The 24,774-nt window shown below is 36.8% G+C and overlaps 1 long non-coding RNA gene across 2 annotated transcripts in view; it reads right to left on the bottom strand.

Annotated features, from left to right (window-relative positions):
* Window positions 1-24,491, bottom strand: part of LOC131382050 (uncharacterized) — a 155,312-nt gene extending 130,821 nt beyond the window's left edge. For both annotated transcript variants that reach the window (XR_009211201.1, XR_009211200.1), the window contains exons 1-2: window positions 24,439-24,491; window positions 18,120-18,190 (exon numbers count right to left, since the gene is read on the bottom strand). This is a non-coding gene — a long non-coding RNA (uncharacterized LOC131382050). The remainder of the gene's footprint in view (window positions 1-18,119; window positions 18,191-24,438) is intronic.
* Between the last annotated feature and the right edge of the window lie 283 nt (window positions 24,492-24,774).

Raw genomic sequence — 24,774 nt, 5'->3', positions numbered from 1 at the left:
GTATTTCTAGTTCTAGATCCCTGAGGAATCGCCACACTGACTTCCACAATGGTTGAACTAGTTTACAGTCCCACCAACAGTGTAAAAGTGTTCCTATTTCTCCACATCCTCTCCAGCACCTGTTGTTTCCTGATTTTTTAATGATGGCCATTCTAACTGGTGTGAGATGGTATCTCACTGTGGTTTTGATTTGCATTTCTCTGATGGCCAGTGATGATGAGCATTTCTTCATGTGTTTTCTGGCTAGGCAATACCATTCAGGCCATAGGCGTGGGCAAGGACTTCATGTCTAAAACACAAAAAGCAATGGCAACAAAAGCCAAAATTGACAAATGGGATCTCATTAAACTAAAGAGCTTCTGCACAGCAAAAGAAACTACCATCAGAGTGAACAGGCAACCTACAGAATGGGAGAAAATTTTTGCAACCTACTCATCTGACAAAGGGCTAATATCCAGAATCTACAATGAACTCAAACAAATTTACAAGAATAAAACAAACAACCCCATCAAAAAGTGGGCAAAGGACATGAACAGACACTTCTCAAAAGATCACAGTTTTATGTAATACAGGAGCCTTCAGAATGAAGACCCAAACTCCCAGTCAGGTGTAGAAGCTTATATAGCATCCTGATGTTACAGGAAGAATGGAGGCTCAGAGCATAGCCAAAAACAGGGTTATGTCAGTAAATTAGGATTTAGTGACAACATAGGTTATAGGAGGGAGAGGACAGGAAATTTGACTAGCAAAGGTGGTCTTGTTATGGTAAATGAAACCTCAGAGGGAGTAGATGGTAAGTGTTTCCTTTCGATTTTTTAGAGATGTCAGATTCCTAGTTGTTCTTTCCTAGATCCAGACAAGGAAAGGCCTCACTACTTTAATGTAGATTCTTTACAAATACAAATTATCCCCAAAAGACAGCTTTGAAGGACCATTTCTTGTGCTGGCCCTCTGACAGCCAACTCAAAATATGTCAAATAAATATATTTTAGGGTAAAATATTTTGATTTTTTTTCACTGGGCACTTTGGAGTTATTGTGGGTTGATTGTAGAGGCATAGAATGCATGCAAATAGGCAGGAAAAGTAGACAGGGGCCAACTTAAGAAAGATGTGAATAATGTGTTAAATATTTTGCTTTTAATTTATCTGGAAGAGAACAAAATAGAAAGATTTCAAAGATTAGGACAACAGGGTCATAGTTATGCTATAATTATGGACCCTGGAAGCCATCTAGACAACAGCTGAAATAGTTTAAATTCTGTTGGAGCTTCTCAGGTGAAAAATGTAGAGGATTAAGACATTTTTGGTGAAGATTCAGAGAAGCAGTTTTAATTTGCACTTTCAGACACTAAAAACTAAGAAGATCATGAGATGTCTTTCCTGACATGTGAGAAACAAAGTGACCCATTCTCAACTATAAGGTACAAAACATTTTTATCCTGAATTTCAAATTTGTTCCTTGGTGTTCTGATTGCAAAGTTCTAGATGCACTGATCAATCCTGAATTTTATTCAGTATGTGTGAGTGTGTGTGTGTGTGTGTGTGTGTGTGTAAGAGACAGCATGCTTATATATGCATACACATTTATTTTTATCTGTTGCTTTAAAATATTTAGTCTATTTGTTGGATTAGAGAAAATAAAAGTGTAACCAAATCATGAGCCAGCGGCTTGCAGTATGCAGGATTCAATTGCTACACTAGTTAGCTAGTGAGACAGGAAGAGGGCAGAAGAGAGCCCTCCCCGACAACCAGGAATGTCAGGTGACCATCAGGTGATGGTTAGGCACTTGTTAACTATCACTCTAAAACAATAATTGGGCACAGCTGGCACCAGGGAAGGGCTGTCTCTCAATAGATCAGAAAAACCTGAAACTGGTGGTCATTAGCTTCCTATTAAGATCTCAGGAGCTGGGTGAGTGGGCTCACACATATGCACTGAGAGGCAAAATGATGGTGTTTCACTGGTATATGACCTCCTAGGACCTTGGACTGCTAATGGAAGAATGCCTCAAGTGAGCATGCGTACAACTCCTGTAAACACACTGCACATGCTCCCCTCCAAAGTACCAGCAGGCCATTGTGCATGCAGACAGCCCACCCCAAGGGAAGAATCAGGGGAAAAGGAATACAAGACCCTGGTAGTATGCTAACATAGAAAACCCCAAGTCAAAAGGTCAAACCACACATTTAATCTCTCAAGTCTCTCGCTTGGCCCTCTTCCAAAGTGTACTTTACTTTCTTTTTCATTTCTGCTCTGAAGCTTTTTAATAAACTTTCACTCCTGCTCTAAAACTTGTCTCAGTCTCTTCTGCCTTATGACCCTCAGTCACATTCTTTCTTCTGAGGGGGCAAGAATTGAGGTTGCTGCAGACCTGTACGGATTTTCCCCCACTGACGCAATGAACATGAGTGAGGTCTGGTATAAAGAAAGTGATTTATTTCCAAAACTAGCTAAGGTGAAGACACACAAGTGTCTCACCTTTAAATATACCACTTCACCTTTAGAGCAGAAAGTGGACATTTTTGAAAGACAGGAGAGCAAGTGAGCAAGGGGTCAGGGGGTCACTTGTCAGCTCTGGGGTCTAATCTACTGACCATAGAGCTGGTGACTGCTGGTGCCTGTGATGGCAAGACTAGGCTGAAGGAGTTTCATAGAAATTGGCTTTTATTTCCGGCAACAACTCTTGGTGGGTGAAAGTCCCAAGGCAACCCCCTGGAGGGTGAGAGTTCCATGTTTTAGTCTGTAAATTGACTGTTAACTCTCAAAGAGAGATCTGCCTGGGAGCACGTAGATGAAATTGCCCCATAGGTAGTGTTTGGTGAAGGGGAAGCAAAAGGTTATCTTTACATTTCTAAAGGGCTAAGTAGGAAGTAGGGAATGAGAAAATAAGAGAAAGAGGAAAAAAAATCTCTCAGAAAAATGGGAGTATTCAGTTATATAAGGAAATATTAGGAAGATAGAATGGACAGAATTGGTAAGAGATTTCAAATGTGAGGAAGTAAAATATAGGACACAGATATTTTGATTTTCTTTTGTTTTTCTATTTTTGGAGCTCAGAAGACAATATCCCAAAATGAAGGCATCAGCAGCAGCAGCCTCGGAAACAAAAGTTCTTCTCTGATCTTCCCCTGCCTTCCATTCTCCAACGCCTCCTTGACTGCCCCCCAATCCCTGATATAGAAACTAAAATCCCTCTTCCCCAAGTGAGAACATAGAAACCCTTTTTCCTAAAAGCCAGCCATAAAACCTAAAAATATTCTATGTAAAAACTGGCCATAACAGGAGCTCAAGAGAAGCCTGGGCAACATAGACAGACCCCATCTCTACAAAATAAAAATTAAAAATCAGCCAAGCTCTGCATGCCTGTAGCCCTGCTACTTGGGAGGAAAAGGTGGCACAATCTCTTATGATCAAGAGTTTGAGGCCACAAAGAGCCATGATTGTGCTTCTGCGTTCCAGCCTGGGTGATAGAGCAAGACCCTGTCTCTAAAACAAAAATTAAACAAAACCGGTCATAAATAAATTATCTGACCTACTTTGTTTGACTATAGGTCGTTTAGACCACTATTCCAGAGAGGAACCTGCCCGATACTCAGAAGGAAGAATGGATGCCTAGAGAGGACAAGAAGAATCTAGACATACCAGATGTGCTGGGTTTCTCCACTCAGTCTATATTAGCATTAGATCATACTCTTTTTGTCCAACAATATTTCTACAGAGCTGTATTAGTCTGTTCTCACACTGCTAATAGAAAACATGTACATTAACATATTATAGATTACCTGTAGTCATGAGATTTATGATTTCCTTTCCAGAGAGTTATAGGACTATCTTACATAGTCTTTTTATTGAAATAATGTAAGCATTTGATTTAGTTAGAAAATTTTAATTCTATATATTGTTTATAAACTTGTAAAATAGTAATCAAAACATTCTCAAAATCAATTGTTATGAGAAGACATATTTGAAGTTTGTTCTTTGTAAAATTATTTCTTGAATTTTTTATGTGAAAGGTACTAATTATAAATTATAAAAAAGAATTACAAAACACTATAATATATAAATATCAAATACATGTAATATGCACATATACATATATATACATGTGTTTGCTTTATTAAACGAATGTGATATTATACTATGACAAATACACATATTTGTATATCTGCTAGAAAAACACTGGGAAAACATATGGCAAATTTAAATAAAAATTACCTATAGATAACAGAAATTTTAGTACTTCATTTTTTAAAAATTCTGAAATTAACGTGAATTACTTTTGAAATCAGAAAAATGACATTAGAAATTATACAAAAATATGTAACATGTATTTGCCCTTCAAAGAGTTTGTGAGCCCTTTCTATACTGTCATTGAAGCAGCCAATCAGATAAGTTAGGTTTTATACTAGATCTACTTCGTGTTTAAGAGGTGTTTTGACTAAAAATCCAATCTGCAGAACCATGATTTGATGTTTCTATCACCATGTGACAGACTATGTTTAAACAATGCAAACTGTAGACCCAATTCACTTACAGCACTGATTTTTTGACCTGAAATACTTCTTCCAAGAAAATATAAGTAGGAATCAAAATAAAATTTTTTTTAAAAAAAGAAATTGGGGTTTGTGGTAACAGAATGGTCTTATTTTTCTTGCATCAGTTATACAACCATCTTTATTTGCCATTTTGTAGATACTTGGGAATTTTATTTATCATAGGGCATTTTCACATTTTTAAAAAATATTTTCTGTTCCTTGTGGCCCATCCATGTGTTAAGGCTACGACAATCCCTGGGGAGGATCCTGAGGCCTTTGTGGCTACATGAACCATAACCTACACCTTTCATCATATACAAAAATAAATCGAATAGATCATAGACCTAAATGTCAAATCTAAGTCCATAAAACATCTAAAAAGCTTGCCACAAAGACTTCTTAGCTGTACTATAAAAAGCAAGAAACATAAAAGAGAGAAAAATGATAAATTGGACTTCACTGAAATTAAAACTAGATTTTTGAAAGGAAATATTAAGAAAATGAAGAGACAAACCACAGAATGGAGAAATGTTTGCAAAGCACCTGATAAAGGATTGATAGCATCAGACTACATAAAGAACCATTATATCTCAATAATAAGAAGATACACAATATAGAAATGAGTAAATGATGTGAACAGATCCCTCAAAAGCACACAAACATAAATAACTACAAAAAATTGTTCATCATTACATCATTAGGGAAGTGAAAATTAAAATCATAATGAGATACCAATACATACCTATTGAATGGCTAAAATAACAATATTAATAATAATAATACCTGAAAATATCAAGTGATGACAAGGATTTGGAGCAACTAAAACTCATATACATTATTCGTGGAAATAAAAATATCATATAGCCCCTTTGGAAAACAGCTAGATAGCTTCCTATAAAGGAAAGTACATGTTTACCATATGAATCAACAATTCAGTACCAAGGTATTTACCCGAAAGAAACAAAAGCATCTGTAATAAATTCTCCATGCAAATATGCATAGTAGCTTTATTTATAATTGCACAAATTGAAAGCAACCCAATTATCTCTCAACTAATGAATATATAAACATATTGTGTCATATTCATACAATGGCATATAACTCAAAGTGGCAATAAAAGACTGAATGTTAATGCAATGACATTATGGCTATCAAATGCATTGTAATAAGTGTAAGAAGCCCAGATGAGAAAGCTACATACTCTATAATTATATGACTTCAAAGGGGCCTTTTGAGGGTGATGAGAATGTTCTATATCTTGATTGTAGTGGTGGTTATACTATTTTGAATATTTGTCCAAATTAATAAAAGTGAACACACAAAAAGATTAAATTTTAATCCATATCAATTATACCTCAACAAACCTAATTTTAAAATATAGATTCTCAGAAAATAGATATATCACTAACTATACACGTAGTGATGATATAAATATTCAGTTTTGTTCTGTGGCTCTGTCCTACAATTTATTCTTCAATGAAATTTAGGTTTTAATGTTTTGATTTTTATGTTTCTTGGAAATCAGTCCATACTTTTTTTCCTGCCACTAGACCCTAACGGACTTAATAATAGCAACTTTCTTCAAGGGTCCTTTCTTGAGGAAATTAACTTCTTGGTGACTTAATTTCTTGGTGACCTCATGGATATGCTGAATTGGAATGAAGTCTACAGACCTTCTACTGGACATCTTTCAATTTCTCTGTGGTCATTCTTTAATCTAAGGAAATATGTTATTATAGTCTTTGTGGTCTCTTTTAACAACTTCTCCAGCTGCAAAAAGCTGATCTTGCATCAAAAGTTCTGGAAAGAACTACTGAAAAATCCGTGCTTACTTTCACTCATTACGGCTTATATTATTTCATGTATAAAAGTAGTTGGAAAATCCACATTATGCTAATGTGTAGGCTGTGGATGAAATTTAATTTTGTCAGACACAATATTTTATTCTGTAAACAAAAAATTGATTTAATCAAACATTATTCCACATAGAAAACCTATATCATCATGAAGCATATTTTAGACACTTAACATTGTGGTCCCTCAAACTCATGATTTGATATTATGTATAGCCTGTTAAAAAACACTGTCATTACATTAAAGTGAAACTCCACTGCTTCCTGTCACTTAAGTAAACAAGAGATTCCAATATATTGCAATCTAAACTAAAAACATCATTTCTTTCTTTGATATAAAATTATACCTAAAATGTACATACCACGATGAGCATTATCTCTGATATCATTAAACCAAATCAGCTTTTTACTACAAAATCAGAATTATTGTATATATTGAATATATATATTGTATAAAATATAGTAATTATGATTTTTCTGTTATTCTGTAATTAAAAATAAAAAATAAATTTCAGCTTTCTGCTCCAAAATGAAGTGATAGATTCCCACTTCTGCTTTTAGTTTGTGCATATTTTACACTGGCTTTAAATAGAACTTTCCATTTCTATTTGATGTGACATTAGGAAAGAGCAACTTGCGGGGTTAAAGTATGTAGACCATTTCTCAATTTTATCCTAGGAATAATGTGAAATAGTTATTGTTATTTCATTTATATTTTTTCTGTGCCTTTTTGAAATTTCAGACCAGTTAAAAAGTAAAATGCGTTCACTTCCTAAGCATACAGTGAAATGACATGCAATCAGGTGATTTCATTCAATCTAGCTTTTAATTTGCTTTTGAATTTTAGTTCTATTACTCAAAGGGATATATTAATAAGAAAAAAATCCAGGGCAAATCAGAGTTTGTCTGTCTTTGAGCTTGGGATAGGGTACACACCATTAGGTTGTATGGCCAGAAAGCACTGTAGGAAAAGATGATATTCAATTGTTTACTACCAGCTGTTTCTGGTTCTGAAAATCCACAGTCTATCCTATAAGGTCCTCTTCAACTAGATGTTTTCCTTAACTATTTAGAAAAAGACAACATGTAGACAGACACAACTTTTTAATTGACTTAAAAATTGCGACTTTTAATTGGAGTATTTATCATAGTCCATTAAATTAGATTTAATGTAATCCTCCATATTCTTGGAAATAGGTCTATGCTTAGGCCAGATAAAAGGCTTCTAATGTTACAAATATGTCTCCCTTATAAACCAGCACCATCAAATATTAACAAATAAAGACGAAATTATATATTCAAAACTAAAGGAAGAAAAGAAGGAAGGAAAGAAGGAAGGAAGGAAGGAAGGAAGGAAGGAAGGAAGGAAGGAAGGAAGGAAGGAAGGAAGGGATACAGAAGGAAATAAATGACTGCCTAAATGAGGATATGCAATGGCTATTTATTCAGAGCTATAGCAAAGGAGTCAGCTACCATCACTTGTATTTGGCAAAGACTCAAAGGCAGGCAGAATGGTGGCAAAGCTTCACAGTGGAAAAAATAAAAGAGAAAGGCTTCAGATATTTTCTGCTTGGAAGCTGTTGACATAGAGAAGCTGTAAGCAAGCTAGATAGAAGTGGGCATTCTGTGTGATTGGTTAAGGGAAATATGTTTAGCTTTCTCTGGTTGGTCCTACAGAAGGAGAGGGAGGGAACCTGGATTCTCACCTCCACTTGTCTTCCAATCTTTTCTCAGTGCCTCCCATTAACTAGACTTACCTGGAAACCAGAGAGCACAGTGAGGAGCATGAGAAATATTTGTCCCTACAGTACAAAGCAGAGCACTGGAAGGGTGAAGGGGGAATTTGAGTACAAACAAAATAAAGGCTACACTCTGTAAATATCCATCATTAGATATCCTATATTGTGAATTTATATTTTAGATTTTGAATAAAACAGTCAAGTCCTAAACCAATACTCATATACAGCTGTGGTCTCCATTGACAGTCTGCATCACAGCAAATTTATGTTTGATTCTGTATTTGAAAGCTACATTTCTGAATGTAGGTAAGAGTTGTTGATACATCGAAATACTTTAAAGTATTAGGAGTGATTATGGATTATCATGTGTGCTTTAGTTATTCGCTTTTGCTCTTGCTTCCTTATATTTGCTTTGCCAAGTCTCAAAATTCTACTTCTTACTCTCTTAGTTATACTTTCACTAGTGATGTTTTTAAGTCAGTTTCTACCACAGGCATCAGTAGATATCATAGGAAATGGTCAGTTGCTTTGATTGGTTATCACGTTGCTTACAATTACTCCACCTCCTTTCCCTTATGAGACACTAAACTCCCACATATCTATCTATAATCCTTTGCTCAGAAAAATTATACTGGCCATGTTTCCAGGTTATTCCTTTCTGGCATTGAACTTAAAAACATTCCACAATATAGGGCCCGCCAGATGGTAGAGGGTAGGAGGAGGGAGAGGAGCAGAAAAAGTACCTGTTGGGTACTAAGCTTAGTACCTGGGTGATGAAATAATCTGTACATCAAATGCCCATGACAAGAGTTTCCCTATATGACAGACAAATTTGCACATGTACCCCTGAACCTAAAATAAAAGTTAAAAAAATCCTGCAACAAAGTGTACCTCAAAAGATACTTTTGAAACTCTGGGCAAGGTGCAATCCCAACAAGTTTGGAGGCTGAGGCAGGAGAATCACTTGAGCCCAGGAGCTCAAGACCAGCCCTGGCAATATATCAAGACTGCCTCTATTTAAAAAAATACAATTTTAAAATAATAATTAGATTCCTGAGGGAAGCAAATATTATTCTCCTTGCTCCTTACTTATACCCATTCAACTTCCTGTAACATTTTTGGACACAGATTAACTCCCAGTGTCAAATTCAAGTTCAGTTACAAAATATTCATTTGCTGAGTTGTGAAATAAATATGTACATACTAACATCTTATTTAAAATTGAAAGATAATTTTCATGTACACATATAAAATTGTCATTTATCTTGTCTTTTCTAAAGGTGACATGTGTGGTATATGTAAAGGCACCTAATTCCACTTTTAAAGAGCAGTAACTAATTTTTAAATAATTTTGAAAAGTAAGCAATATTCTCAATGAGGTTTGAACAGTAAAGTGTTAAATGAAATCATCTCTTCAGCCTAGGAAGTCATGGCTTCAGTCTAGACTTTTCCTTCCTTCCTTTTTCATTGTCTGAATATCTTGCTTTCTTCATAGATGCCATGATATATCCCATCAGCAATCTGGAAATACAGTCTACTAGATCATTTGAGGAATAATGAAAACCAACATATAAAGTTATTACTATGTAGTAATTATATGGATTACCATTTAATCCTCACAATAATCCTAAAGTAGCTATAATTATCACACTTTTAAGACAAGAAATCTGAGACAAAGTGAAGTTAAGTAATTAGCCCAAGTTTACACAGCTAATAATTAGCAGAGTTAGAATTGAAACCAAGAAAGTCTGGCTCCAAATTTGTGTTCTTAATTCCTACATTCTACCACCCCTACAAGTTAGCATTTGTAATGTCAGTTTACATGAATCGAGGCAGAAACAAGGGCGTAGACAAAATGTTGACCATCATGAAACAACAACATATCCGTGAAGCTACAAGATGGCTTAACAGTCAATAAGTGAGTCACCATCAGAGGCAGAGAAGCACTTGCCTTCTTCTGGTTTCTTAGAAACCTGGTCAGGGGTATGTGTACATAAATACACATATTAAGAAGGAAGCTTTCCTCAAGACAGTTCAAAGAGAAACCAGAAAACCAACAATAGCCCTTGCCAAGAAGGTCTAGTGTAACCAGCCAAATCATTCATGGGATCTCCTATTTGACTACTTTGCTATTCTAGTTCCTCTGTCCCACTAGAACTGACTGTTCATTTTCATCTCATTACTTCTTTTCCACCTAGGCCAATTTATTTTTGCTCTGAGCTCATAGTACCAGATATAAATGTATAAATATAGCCTTCATAAACACATAATCACAACATCTAATCACCAAGTAGTACTTTTAACACATTCAAGTCACTTTTAACACATTAATTTAAAATATCCATGAAGCCTATTGTGAAAGATGGTTTTATCCTCTGCTATTAATGCCTGAAGCGGATAGTGTGATGCTTCCTCTAAAAGCTTGGGGACTCCTGAATTACTTTGGATGACTAACATTCTGAAACACATAGAGATAGGATATAACATTGCCTTCAGTTATATTTAGCCCTCTTTTGTTTTGTCATTATAATTTAGCTCTTATATAAATGATTAGTCGAAGTGTAACTGCTGTTTATAGCCCTACAGCTTTTTCATGGTAACATATCTAACACCTGTCAAGAAGAGTGGCTACTGTTTTGAGAGCCTCCAGCTAAATGTGGGCTCCAGTACCATGATGCTAGCAGCCCTGCCCTAATGAGAAATGAAGGAGAGCTGGACATGGACGTTTACAGTGTGCCTTTCAGAGGATACTTCTTTTACCTGGCTTACCTGGCAGACACCCTAAAGACTAGTTGTCTGACCTGTGACCAGGAGTCCCTCACAGGGGAAATTTGTTCATTTTCGCAGATGCCTTTGTGGTTCTTTTCTGACCTCCGTCCAGTTTATGCCTTCCTGATCATCACTCTGGCTCTAGGAGACTGACTTTGTGTTCTCCCTGGTATCAGGGGGAAAACCTGGGACAGCCCCTAGTTGTTCTAATGGAAGGTGCAAATTTAATTTACCACCACAGCAAGAAACAAGTTCAAAGATGTTTTACTTACAGATCCTGGGCCAGGAGAGCAGTCCTCCATCCCCAGGTGATGTGAGGCAAGAATGAAGAGTTAGGTAGAGAGAGACAGAGTAAGCACCTGGGCAACTAGTGGAATGTAAAAGGGAGTAGTAGGATATGAGTCCCTTTAAGTTTGCAGGCAAATGCCTGAATGGTTTAAAGGAGGTAGCAGGAAAGTGGGGAGTCCTATCTGGCAGGCAGAAGAGATGCCACTAAGTTCTTATCTCTGACCACCAGCTTAAGTCATTTGGTTGTGGTATAGAACTGGAAACTGTCTCCAGGGTGACCGAGCCTTGCTTTCGGTATGAGGAAGCTGAACTTGTATTCAAAATGGATGCCGAGGCAACAGAAAATTATAACTCACTACATTCGTTTGAAAAGTATTTGGATAACTTTAAACTGGCTCAATTCATTCTTTATGAGCATTGGACGCAGTCTCTGCTCCTTCCTGCAGATTACTGTCAGCTCAAAAAGGTGATGCAATCTGCAGAAGTTAAAGAGGTAAACGTTGCATTGTTCATACACTAGAGGCCGGTTTTTCTCCAGCGTGATCTGAAATTATCTATGCTTTTCATTGCAAAACATTGAATGACATAAGGGGTTTAGATAAGAACATGACCCAAAAGCCAAAGATAGCCAGAGTTTTCAAATATATGTCAAGATATTTCAGATCAGAACAAACATGTATCAAAAACGAGTTCATTTTATTGTTTTTCTTAACTAAGAATCTGAGAATGTTTGCCTTATTGCAAGGTAGGGGAGTTTCTTTTGTTTGTTTCTTTTTGTTTGTTTTGCCATGCAGTTTTCACAGGGTTTTCAAAGTTTTTGTCAGCTGCACTTTTTAATTTGAATGGAAAGCCTTACTTACACATTATATATGTGTGTATGTATATATATATATATATATATATATAAATTTATATATATTATATATTTTTTCCCTTTGTGTTTAGCTGCAGTCATTCAAATGTGTTTGACCAACTGGCTGTCGGGTTTTATAAGGTTATGGTGAGACAGCTAAATCCCAATTGTTTTTGTCACTGGTATGTCAGATGTAGAGTTATGTGGCTAGTGAGATATAGCTCCTCTGGTGAGATAAGTGCTGCTGCAGACGTCTCACATGCTGTAGAGCCAAAGTTAAGAAAAAGATACAAATCAGCTTTATTATCAAACACAGCTCTTACGATCCAAAGGGGACAGAGGACACCATATAAACATGACGCAGCCCTGTCGTGCCGTCCTTTCTGTATGGAGTGAGGTGCCTAATTAAGGCAGTAGGCATCAGTCCAGCTGCAAAGAGGTAGTTAAGCAGAGAAAATGCACATGGTTGCCATCCAAGTGCTTGCCCTTACTCTGAGTTTCAAAGACAAAGTGCTGAGGCTCAATCTTTTCAGATTCCCACAAGTTCTTCCTTCATCCTCCTTTATGAGCCCAGGCCCACACCGGGCTGCTTATAACCAGAGACTCCAGCTGCTCCTTAGAAGGTGAGCCACTGCTGCCCTGGGTTCTCAATGTCTTTATAATTAGGTTGATGCCCAAATGTTTGAGGGCAATGTCTCTCCAAATGCCTTACTTTCCAGGATGCTTGGAGAATTCTACTCCTTCCTTTTTTTTTTTTTTTTTTTAATTACATTTCTTACTATTTCCTCTCAATGGGAACAACCTCAGGTGTCCTCCCATTAAATAAAAGCCTGCCAGTGCCAGCAATTATTACGGCAGGTGACATGAAGAGCAAAAGGCTGGTTTGATGAGGAGCTGAGGGGTTGAACACGCAAAGAAATGTAATTCTGGCACCTTGGCAAGAGAATCTGAAGTTTTTAAACACAAAAATAGTGACAATGGTTCCACTCCAGTCCAGCATACTTACAAACACATACAGAGACATGCAAAATCACTACCATCACCACCACCACACAGCACCTGAGCCTTCATTCTGAATAATCAGAACACATTTATAAAATAAAGACCAATAAATTACTCACCCTCTATTCCTCTTGATATGGTCTGTGTCCCTACCCAAATCTCATCTTGAGTTGTAGTTCCCATAATCCCCCCCTGTAGTGGGAGGGAACTAGTGGGAGGTAATTGAATCATGGGACTGGTTACCTCCATGCTGTTCTCACGATAGTGAGTTCGTTCTCATGAGATCTGATGGTTTTATTAGGGGCTTTTCCCCTTTGCTCGGCACTTCTTTCTCCTGCCACCCTGTGAAGAAGGACGTATTTGCTTCCCCTTCTGCCATGATTGTAAGTTCCCTGAGGCCTCCCCAGCCCTGCAGAACTGTGAGTCAATTAAACCTCTTTCCTTTATAGATTACCCAGACTCATACAGTTCTTCATAAGAGTGTTAGAACAGACTAATATATCTCTGAATCCAGTCTAGATGTACAATTCAAACACTACATCCCAATCCTCTATGTTTAATTATCTTTTAATCTTGCCTTGCAGAAGAATTTCCAAGCATTTTTTTAAACTGTGGTGAGATAATTTAAGGATGAAAATTAATTTGGTTTTTGCTTGGAGTTTTGACTGGCTTACAGAATTCACAGATTACCTAACATTTATAAAAGATGTATTTTGAGAGAAAACACTAGTGTTGGAATGGCCTTGAAGGTGAATTAAGTACCAAAAGGCTGCTTTTATGTAAGTGAGTGTCCTTTCACTGCCATTCATGAGTCTCTGCTCTTCCAAACTCCTAGTTTGCGATTTTCATTGGTGTTTTAATATTACAACTCAGGCCATTAGACATAGCCTCAGTGTTCACTATAACTGCCGAGTACATGCTATTCATCCCTGACATTGCCATAAGTCTTCACTGAGCAGCACTCTTTTCAGAAACCAAGCACTTAAATCTTCCAAGCTGTTTCAATACTTGGCATCATTGCTAAAAATGTCAATGATGATGACAGCCGGTGTTTGTTGTAGTTAGAGCCATAACCAACACATTTCAATTGGCTATTAAAAATATACATATATCATTGATTTTTCTAAAGCCCTGGATGATGTCCAGCTGAGATTTTCTGTATACGGATATTCATTTTGTTACTTTTTAAAGTCTGTATTTCTTACCATGCCATTATAAATGGTAATGTCAGCCATAGCAGCAGAAACAAAAACAACAGCAATAATACCTACCATTTACTGTAGATCTACTATGTACCAGACACTAGATACTTTTGCTTACTTCAATTGCCCATTACAACAATATCATAATCGATATTAGTATTATTTTAATAACCTCTGTCTCTTATAAGGTGGAATTTCGTATATTTATTGTGACCCTTCATATAAATTAATAACTTATTATTTTGTGTTAAAATTATTTTCCTGGCATCCTCCTTCCTCCTTTCATCCTTCTTTTTTTTGGATTGAGAAAGTTTTCTATAATCTCTTGTATGCTTCTGCTCATTTGAAGGCTACCAATTTATTTCTACTTACTGTTTTCCTTACTTTTTTTTTTTTTTTTTTGAGACGGAGTCTCGCTCTGTCGCCCAGGCTGGAGTGCAGTGGCGCGATCTTGGCTCACTGCAAGCTCCGCCTCCCGGGTTCACGCCATTCTCCTGCCTCAGCCTCTCCGAGTAGCTGGGACTACAGGCGCCCGCCACTGTGCCCGGCTAATTTTTTTGTATTTTTTTTTTTTTTTTAGTAGAGACGGGGTTTCACCGTGGTCTCGATCTCCTGACCTCGTGATCCGCTCGCCTCGGCCTCCCAAAGTGCTGGGATTACAAGCGTGAGCCACCGCGCCCGGCCTGTTTTCCTTACTTTTAAAGATAGGTATTTAACTCTAATTTTGAGAACAGTCTGTAATTATCAGTATTTCTAACTTCCTCCTGACCATTTTACAGAATATTTCAGATTTTATGCATTAATTATTGCCTTGGCTTCTACAGTCTTACCATAATTATTTCATTTTAGTTTCATCCTAATATTTAATGTGCAACCTATATTACTTGTTTTGTAGTGACTATTTTATTAATTTTTCTGGTCACCATTATAACTTGTTTTCTATACCTTCCTGCTTTGTCTTTTTTTTTTTTTTCTAAAATGCATCTTTTTTTTGAGTTTCAATAGGCAGTAAGATTTATCAGGCTTTGTATGTCTGAAAATGGCTCTATTTGGCCTCCACTTTTCAAGGTTTATTTGCCTGTACATAAACTTGTGGTAGTTATTTTCACTTTGTGTTTTGAGACTATTTCTCATTGTCTCTTTGCCTCAATAGTGAGTGGTTAAGAAGTATACTATCAGCCCATGTTCTTCTTTTAATCCATCTTTTTACACTAGTAATTTTTGAAACATTTTCTCTAATTGTGAAACTCTTCAACTGCATTGAAATAAATCTATGTACAGTGTGCATTTTATTTTCCTGTTCAGTACTTGGAGTGTACTTTTTTTTTTTTTTTTTTTTTTTGAGACAGAGTCTCATTCTGTCACCCAGGCTGGAGTGCAGCGGTGCAATCTTGGCTCACTGCAACCTCCACCTTCTGGGTTCAGGTGAATCTCCTGCCTCAGCCTCCCAAGTAGCTGGGATTACAGGTGCCCGCCACTACGCCCAGCTAATTTTTTGTATTTTTAGTAGAGATGGGGTTTCACCATGTTAGCCAGGATGGTCTCGATCTCCTGACCTCGTGATCCGCCTGCCTCGGCCTCCCAAAGTGCTGGGATTACAGGCGTGAGCCACTGTGCCCAGCTTGGAGTGCACTTTTAATCAGAAGACTCATGTGTTTCTTAGATTGTAGAAATTTTGCAATCATCTTTTGATTCAAATATTGCTTTACTACCATTCACACCAGTCTTATCTATTAATACCTATTAGATCAGACGTCAACAAACATTTTCTCAAAGAACCAGAGAGTGAATACTTTAGACTTTGAAGGTCACATGGTCTCTGTTACAACTACTCAACTCTGCCATTGTACTATAAAAACAGTGATAAGCAATATATACATTGAATGGGCATAGCTGTGTTTAAATAAAAACTTATTTATAAAAACAGGTGGCAAGCTGGATATTGGTCTCAGCAAGCAGTTTGGCAAACCTCTGTGTTAGATGAGTGCTAAATCATTTTTTCTATACTCCATGTCTCTCAAGTACTCTTTCAACTTATTTTAATCTTTTTGCTTTTCCAGTGCATTCTTAATGAATCCCTCCATATCCTCTTCCTATTTGTTAATTTGCTGTTCATCTCTACTCTGTCAAATTCTTATTTCGTCTACTGTTATCTTTGAACATCTGTAGTTTTACTTTATTTCAAAGTTTTCTCATAAATTCTTTTGCATATTCACTTGATCTTATTTTATTTCTTTATCTTTATTTTATAGTTTCTGTTCCTTCTTGGGTATTTGTCTTTTGACCATCTGCAAATACTGCTGGAGTTATTGATTTTATTGGTGGTCTTTTCAGAATTAGTTTTCCTAACAGGGCTTGAATTTTCATTTGCAGGCCAATTTGCTTTTGTTCTTTCTCCCTGTGAACATAATATTGTAACATTTTTTTTTTTTTTTAACCAATCTCCTCCTAGCTCAGGGTTACCGAATCTGAGGAGATATTGGGGTTATGGCAGATCTAGTCACAGAAACAGAATATAATTTAGATTCATTCCTGATACTTCCAGAGTGCAAAGGCAGGAAGCATGTCTCTGATGTCCATCCCTCACACAGTAATTTTAAATCTTCTTACCCATCAATGACTGAACTTGTGGTTGTTACTGCTTACTGCCAGAGCCCAGCTAATAACTCTATCCCTCACTCTTTTATACTTGTTTCATTTTTTCACTGCTCATAATTTTTACCTTATACTTCAGCTCAGCTGTTGTTGCTTCATTTTATTTAATTTTTTAAAGGTTATAGCAAATAAGTTTTGTAGAGCCCTAACTCACTGTTCAATGCTGATCCCAAATTGGGTATTACTGTTAACATAAAAAGATAAAACTAAGCTTGAGAAATATCTGTACAATTTGCTCTTTGCCTCAAGTTATTAAGTGCCTGAGAAGCGATACACACTACTTAGCTTTTGCTTTTCCAACTTGCTGCAATAGTTACAGAGATAATCAAATCCTCTGTCCACTTCTTTATTCCTTAGCAATTCATTCACTTTTCATTGGCAAGCTCATTCCAAAGAAATACTTAGCCAATGTAAAAAGGGATGCAACATACTTTATTACAGAATAACTAAAGGATATTTACCCTGGGATTCTTTCTAAGGCATTACAGCAATTCTAAGGCATGACATCCCCAGTGCAGCAATGGCTGGTGATGTGAAGCATAAGGCAAAAGACCTTGAGTCCCACAGATTTCAGGACAGGAAACAAAGTGGGACTGGCTGCTCTGCTTGTGGACCAATAATCTGTGGGTGTTACTAAGGTATCTTTATAAAATATTTTAAACATAATTTCATGAATATCTATCAAGATTTATCTGTTCCTATTTTATTTATTGATTCATTTTTGCTCTGTCACCCAGGCTGGAGCGCAGTGGCAGGAGCTCAGCTCACTGCAACCTCCACCTCCCAGGTTCAAGTGATTCTCCTGCCTCAGCCTCCTGAGTAGCTGGGATTACAGGTGCCCACCACCATGACTCGTTAAGTTTTTTTTTTTTTTTTTTTTTTTGCTTGTTTTTGTTTTTTGTATTTTTAGTAGAGACAGGGTTTCACCATGTTGGCCAGGCTGGTCTCAAACTCCGGACCTCAGGTGGTCTGCCCACCTTGGCCTCTCAAAGTGCTGTGATTACAGGCATGAGCCACTGTGCCCAGCCATCTGTTCCTATTTTAAAAGCAAACATAACTTCAGGAGTTAGAGCTTACTCACAATTTTCTACAAAACATTTTAATTATATGAAGTGAAGCTTTTGGAACTGTAGGGGACTTTAACAATATTCTATGAAGTCTAGCCATCCTGTCTTATAGGTCAATAAACTGAAGTCCAGGGAGTTCAAGAAATTTACTTACAGTCATGTTGTTAGTGGCTGACCTTGAAATTGATTCTAGGATGCAGCTGCTGTTACATGCTTTGAGTAAACCTGAGTTAGTAAGAGGATATAAGGCAATGAGTAATAATGAGTGTATTTCGGCATTTAGTTATTTTGAGCAAGGTAGGGGATTGGAGGTTATAAATGAAGTGTATTTCAGCAAAGAAGGGATAAATGTATCTTTATCTGATCTACTGCCGAGACTCTATCATCACAAAATGTAGCACCATTAGAATGGATAAATTTTATTTAGGCTGTATATTTTTAAAAAAGACTATTTTATAGGGAGAATTACGCTTCCAAACCTCAGAATCTTGACTTTTATTTGGGTCAAGCTGAACCATTTGTCTATTTTGAACAATTCCTCAAGGGTCATTTAACTTAATTAACATTTTATAGGAAAAAAATCAGGAATAACTGAGAATGACTAATCCTTCACTATAAAATGACCTATGTGGTTTATTAAACCAAGAACTGAAACATAAATACGTACCAAAAACATAACTAAAGTGTGATTCCAGTTTTCATTGCAGTTATGTCTAAAGAACTCTTAAAAGTTTCAGCCATATTAAGTTAATAGAATTCGCTCTGTTCTGGTCCTATTGTGGGTAAGCAACTCTGCTGTACTATTTTGCCTTTTATTTGTTAACCTCAGTGTCCAATGATATGGTACATCCATTGCATTCTCAGCAGCACTGGCTCATGAAACGGTATAACATACATTCATCTATTTATATATTCTACAAGTTTTTGTTGAACACCAACCACATGCCAAGCAATTTATTTACTTTTTAATATTTTTATTCTATATAGTGCGTGTGTGTGTGTATGTGTGTATCTATCTATCCATCTATCTATATGGAGAGAGATAGAGAGAAAGGGAAAGAGGGAGTCTCTTTAAGTTGCTCAGGCTGATCTTGAGCTCCTGGCCTCAGATGACCCTTCTGCTTCAGCCTTCCAAAGTCCTGGGATTAGAATTGTGAGCCTCCACACCCACCCCCAGCATTTTTTTTTTCAGTCATTGAGAATATGTCAGAAGATAAAATAAATTCCCTGCCTTCGTAAGACTTATGTTCTAGAGAAAAAATACAGAATATAAGTGAATAACTAAAGAAAATGCATAGCAAATCAGATGGCCATAAGTGTAATGGCTAAAGATAAGCAGAGAAAGGAGACAGGAAGTGGTTCTGTGGGTGTGTGGATGTGGGAAGGATGATTGAAGTTTTAAATATGGTTGTCAGGGAAGGCCTCACTGGGAAGGTAACATCTGGGGGGATTGAAAAGAGAAGAAGAAAGTCATGGAGAAAAGCACTGTAGGCAAAGAGAATAACCAGTGCAGATTCCTGGAGGTGAGGGTGTGCTTGAAATATTTGAGAAATAGCAAGACACCTACTTAACTTTTAGACTGTTTTAAACGTTCATGTATTATTTCAACAAACGTTAATTGAATATTCAATGTGGCCCAAACACAGTGCTAAGATCTGGGAGCACAAATATGAGTAAGTAACTATTACACTTATTTGATGCTTACGTGCATCTAGTAAGGGCTCTACTCCTAAGATGAAAAATAAATAAATAAATAATAAATAAATAAATATCTAGACACAATAATGACACAGAGTAGTTTTAGTTATTTCTCCTGGCACTGGTTTGAGGAAGGATAATAATAGTCTGTGAGAAACATTTAGAGTAGTAACTAAAATACACTTTGACTTGAAGCCACACTCTCTCTCCCCTAACACCCAAACAGAATCACTGGAAGGTTTCATTTCAACTTCCTACCAGAGCTCTGAATGCTTAAATGCTTTTTATGGTATTTTCTAAAGATGCCTTCCATTCAGGGACATTCTGCCCCGTACTCACCATCTGGAAGTTTTTTTACAGAAGCTATTTCTTTATTCACTACCTCCACTGCTTTCATGCTGTCCCAAGCCACTGATTTTATAGGTAGGGAGGCCAATGTTTAAAGCGTTATTCAATTCTTCTCTCCAGAGAAACTTAGTAAAATTTTTCTTGAACTACATTAAAGTTGATAATAGTCCTACCTTTTACAATATATCAGTGATAGTGATGTAAATGGGTTAATGTCAGTAATACATTTGTAGGGGTTAGCACTGCCACAGTCAACGAGAGCCCTGTTTTTCTGTTAGAAAAAGCAACTCATTTTAGAGACTAGTGCTAAGAACCTAAAGTGATTATTTTAAAGTTATCTTGTCAAACGTATGGAATCAAGTAATTTATATTACGTATCTATAGTAAATGTTGATGTAGTTACTAAAGATCATGTTTTCAAAAGTATTTAGTCATGAGTAAATATTCCTTTTAATTCTGAAGCAAAAATACAAAGAATCTAATTTGAATATTCACTATCATCCCAACCAAGTAAACAATATTAATAAAAAGACAGAACAAAACCAGTAAATTCTTAATAATTGTTATTGGTAGGTAGTAATATTTAGTTTTTAAAATATTCTTCAGTTTTCCAAGTGCTCTATATATTTTAAATTTTTATCTTTTTAAAAATTTATTTATTTATTCGATATTCAGGAGGCTGAGACAGGAGGATTGCTTGAGCCTAGGATGTCGAGGTTGCAGTGAGCCATGATCATGCCACTGCACTTCAGCCTCGGAAACAGGGAGAGAGAGACTCCGTCCCAAAAAAAAAAAAAAGCAATAGGATATTATTTTTTTCCCTAAAAACAGAAGCTGTTAACTCTGTATTTCTAGAAAATAACAGTGAACTAGATATTCTTCATGACACACTTTTTCACCAGGTAATTTTGTAGGAGCAATATTCATCTGAAATTAGATAGGATGGTGACTTATAGATAAGTTTTCAGCACTCATTGCTGAAATTTGCTGTCACTTGAAATAGTTGATTTTGATAAACAAGCCCAAAAGATTTATTTTTTTCTTCCCAGATAGTTTGCCTATATTGGTAAATGTTTCCATCAAATGAAGAGTGGAATATTAGTAGTGTTTACATCAAATGAAGCGTGGATCTAAAGTTTAAACATGAAGATTTCATCTGGCTATTAATAAAAGATGAGAGAGTAACGTATTTTCCTTCTTTTTTTGTTTTTATGCACAATTCATTATTATAAAAATAATTATGCACTAATACTCAATTCTGCATTTATTTTACAAGCATAGTCAAGATCCACTAAGGCTGTGCTTCTCAGATGTACTGTCAGACCAGCAGCATCAGCATCACCAAAGTACGACCTACTCCGTCTGAAATTCTAGAGATAGAGCTCAACTCCAGGTGAATTACTTCATGCTAAAGTGTGAGAATTGCAGAATAAGGGAAAACAGCTTAAATAATACAAACAACTAAACTAATATAGATACTCTTACCCTCTAAGCACAACTGTTATTAAAAACTTCTTAGTAAAGTCAACTTTTCTTTCTACTCTCAGAAAAATGATTATAGTTTTTCCCTTCAGCAGATTGAGCCATTGAAAAAAAAATTCCAGGCTCTAGGTTTGTGATAAACCTTCCCCACTTAAATCTTAAGTGTGATAAAAGTCTTTACCAATGATTAAACTGAGTGAAATGTTAGGCTGTCCTTAGACTGATCGTGTCATATTTATCTGGCAAGCAAAGGATTAAAGGACATCTCTCCTGGAGATGTACTACGGTACTATGGGACTATGGGAAGAAGTAAGAAGCCTAGTATGACTACTAAATTTTTAGTCTGAAAGACTAGTTGTATTTCTGCCAATAATTTAAATAGAGTACTCAGGCTAAGACTTGAATTCGAGTAAATTAAACATCTTCTGTTTCAGCCTCAGTATTCTCATTACAAGTAACTAGCCTTACTTCTCAGAGTTGCCTATCCAATATCTAAGATGTTCTGAAATGCCTTTCTCTATATCCTGTATTTCTTTATTTTTCATCTTCGGTTCCAGAAACAAAAAAAGGATTTTGAACAGATCACACAGTCTTTCCTAAGTTACCTTAGCAATGGAATCATTCACTCAACTAACTCTTCCTTCCCTTTTTTATAGGTGTTTAATCTCCATTGAATTACTTATTTCTAAGCTCAGCAGTTACGGGGGCAATTGCTACCTGGTTTTCTATTATTTTATAAAAGGACAGTAATGTTATAGGACAGGGGTCCCGATCCAGACCCCAAGAGAGGGTTCTTGGATCTCACACAAGGAAGAATTCAGGGTGAGTCCACAGTGCAAAGTGAAAGCAAGTTTATTAAGAAAGTAAAGGAATAAGAAAATGGCTACTCCATGGACAGAGCAGCCCTGAGGGCTGCTGGTTGCCCATTTTTATGGTTATTTCTTGATGATATGCCAAACAAGGGGTAGATTATTCATGTCTCCCCTTTTTACATCATATAGGGTAACTCCCTGATGTTGTCATGGGATTGGTAAACTGTCATGGCGCTGATGGGAGCGTAGTAGTGAGGATGACCAGAGGTCACTCTCGTGGCTATCTTGGTTTTGGTGGGTTTTAGCCGGCTTCTTTACTGCAATCTGTTTTATCAGCGAGGTGTTTATGACCTGTATCTTGTGCAGACCTCCAATCTCATCCTGTGACTTAGAATGCCTTAACTGTTTGGGAATGCAGCCCAGTAAGTTTCAGCCTCATTTTACCCAGCGCCCATTCAAGATGGAGTTGTTCTGGTTCACATACCTCTGACAGTAATTTGAAATTATTCATTTTAATGGACATTGTATGAAAACCTTCCTATATATAATCTCTATATATTTTAAGTAAAACTAGACTAGCCTTGAAACTACTTTGGCCAATCCATTTATCATTTGTGCCCTTCGGTAAAATAAAAATAAATACATGGTTTTTGTTTTTTTTTTTTTAGAATTCTAGAAATAGTCCCCAAATTGGAAAATATGTGGACTGAGATTTGTCATCAGTTTTCAACATTATCAAAGAGAAAAACATTGCACCAGACAAAATAAGCAGAGAGAAGTTGATTTCATTTCTATACTATCGTCAGCAATAGGACGTCTGAATACCCTGTCACCCACCACCCACCCTCACCCCAAAGAGCTGGAGAGTTTTTAAAAGTTGGGATAGGGGCCATCTGAGTTTGCTAATTGGCCTTACTCAAAGGAGAAATCACTTTTCTTGTATCTTCATGACTGGAGGCAATTTTACAACTTGGAACAAGGGCAATGTTAGGCCCCCACTCTCCAACAGAAACTGAAGTGGGGGGATGAGGAGGGGTGTTTTATCTTTCTTGACAATTACATTTCAATAGAATGGCTCTCAGATCCTTCAAAAAACCATTCTTCAGTTCTAAAACCAGTTAGAAGCTTTCAAAAAATTTACATCTCAAAGGGCCAGAGAAAGGACGTACAATTATATGTTTTCTAGAGTTCTAAGAAAAGGAAGGTCAGGGTCCTAGGTGAGATGAAAGCTTGTCTAAAATTTCGTGAAATTGAGTGGAACCTTAGATTGTCTTCATCAACTTTTACCTTTTTGTGGGATTATATATATAAGCATAAAAACATAGCCTTTCATGGTTTTCTGTCTTAGCTCACTGATTAAGAAAGGAGTCTTCAAAACCTTTTCGTAAAGGAGATTTTTGTCCTATTTGAGAATTTTTTTTTTTTTTTTTTTTTTTGAGACAGGGTCTCGCTCTTTCGCCCAGCCCGGAGTGCAGTGGCGCAATCTCGGCTCACTGCAAGCTCCGCCTCCCGGGTTCACGCCATTCTCCTGCCTCAGCCTCCCGAGTAGCTGGGACTACAGGCACCCGCCACTGCACCCGGCTAATTTTTTGTATTTTTAGTAGAGACGGGGTTTCACCGTGTTAACCAGGATGGTCTCGATCTCCTGACCTCGTGATCCGCCCGCCTCGGCCTCCCAAAGTGCTGGGATTACAGGCGTGAGAATATTTTAACAAATGATGTAAATAAAATATTTTTCCTATTGGAACAATGTTCAACTTTTAATTAAATTTAGTTAAAAAATTATTTTTGGGAGAAGGTTGAAATTGCCATTGCAAAATTATAAATGAGAAAATTATTACAGTGAAAAAGATCTGACCTAACCAACTCCATCTTGCTTGTAACCCCCAAGCTATTCTTGTTCACTCCTGGGTGTAGGCCAAATTAACTTTGGGAGGAATTTAGTTTATAGTTTGAAACAAAGACAATAACAGCCTTTGCAGGACTAACAAATTATCCACAAGATTAAAAATTGTGGTTTAGGAGTCATGCGGCTGGAGGCTGCCTGCAAGTTTCTAAACCTCCTCAAATTGCTCCTGGTGATAACATCACTATTGTAAAACCTAAGATCAGTGTCTGAGATATTTTGCAGACCTGGCACTTGACGGATCAGTTGGCACCACCCAGATCGATAACGTGGCTCATCTGGTCTTGTTGCCCCCGCTCAGGAACTGACAGCACAAGCGGTCAGCCTCAACTCCCTATGATTTCATCTCCAACCCAACCAATCAGCACTCTCGAATCACTGGCCCCTACCCAGCACATTGTCCTTAAAAACCCTGATCCCCAAGGTTTTCAGGGAGACTGATTTGAGTAACAATAGAACCCTGGTCACCTGCACAGAGGTTCTATGTTCATTACTCTTTCTCTATTTCCCTGTCTTGATAAATTGACTGTCCACTACCTTACAATAATTAGTGCACTACCATA

The sequence above is a fragment of the Hylobates moloch genome, unplaced genomic scaffold (genome assembly GCF_009828535.3).
Source record: "Hylobates moloch isolate HMO894 unplaced genomic scaffold, HMol_V3 SCAFFOLD_19, whole genome shotgun sequence".
Lineage (NCBI taxonomy): Eukaryota > Metazoa > Chordata > Mammalia > Primates > Hylobatidae > Hylobates > Hylobates moloch.
This window is presented reverse-complemented; position numbering and strand designations above follow the sequence as displayed.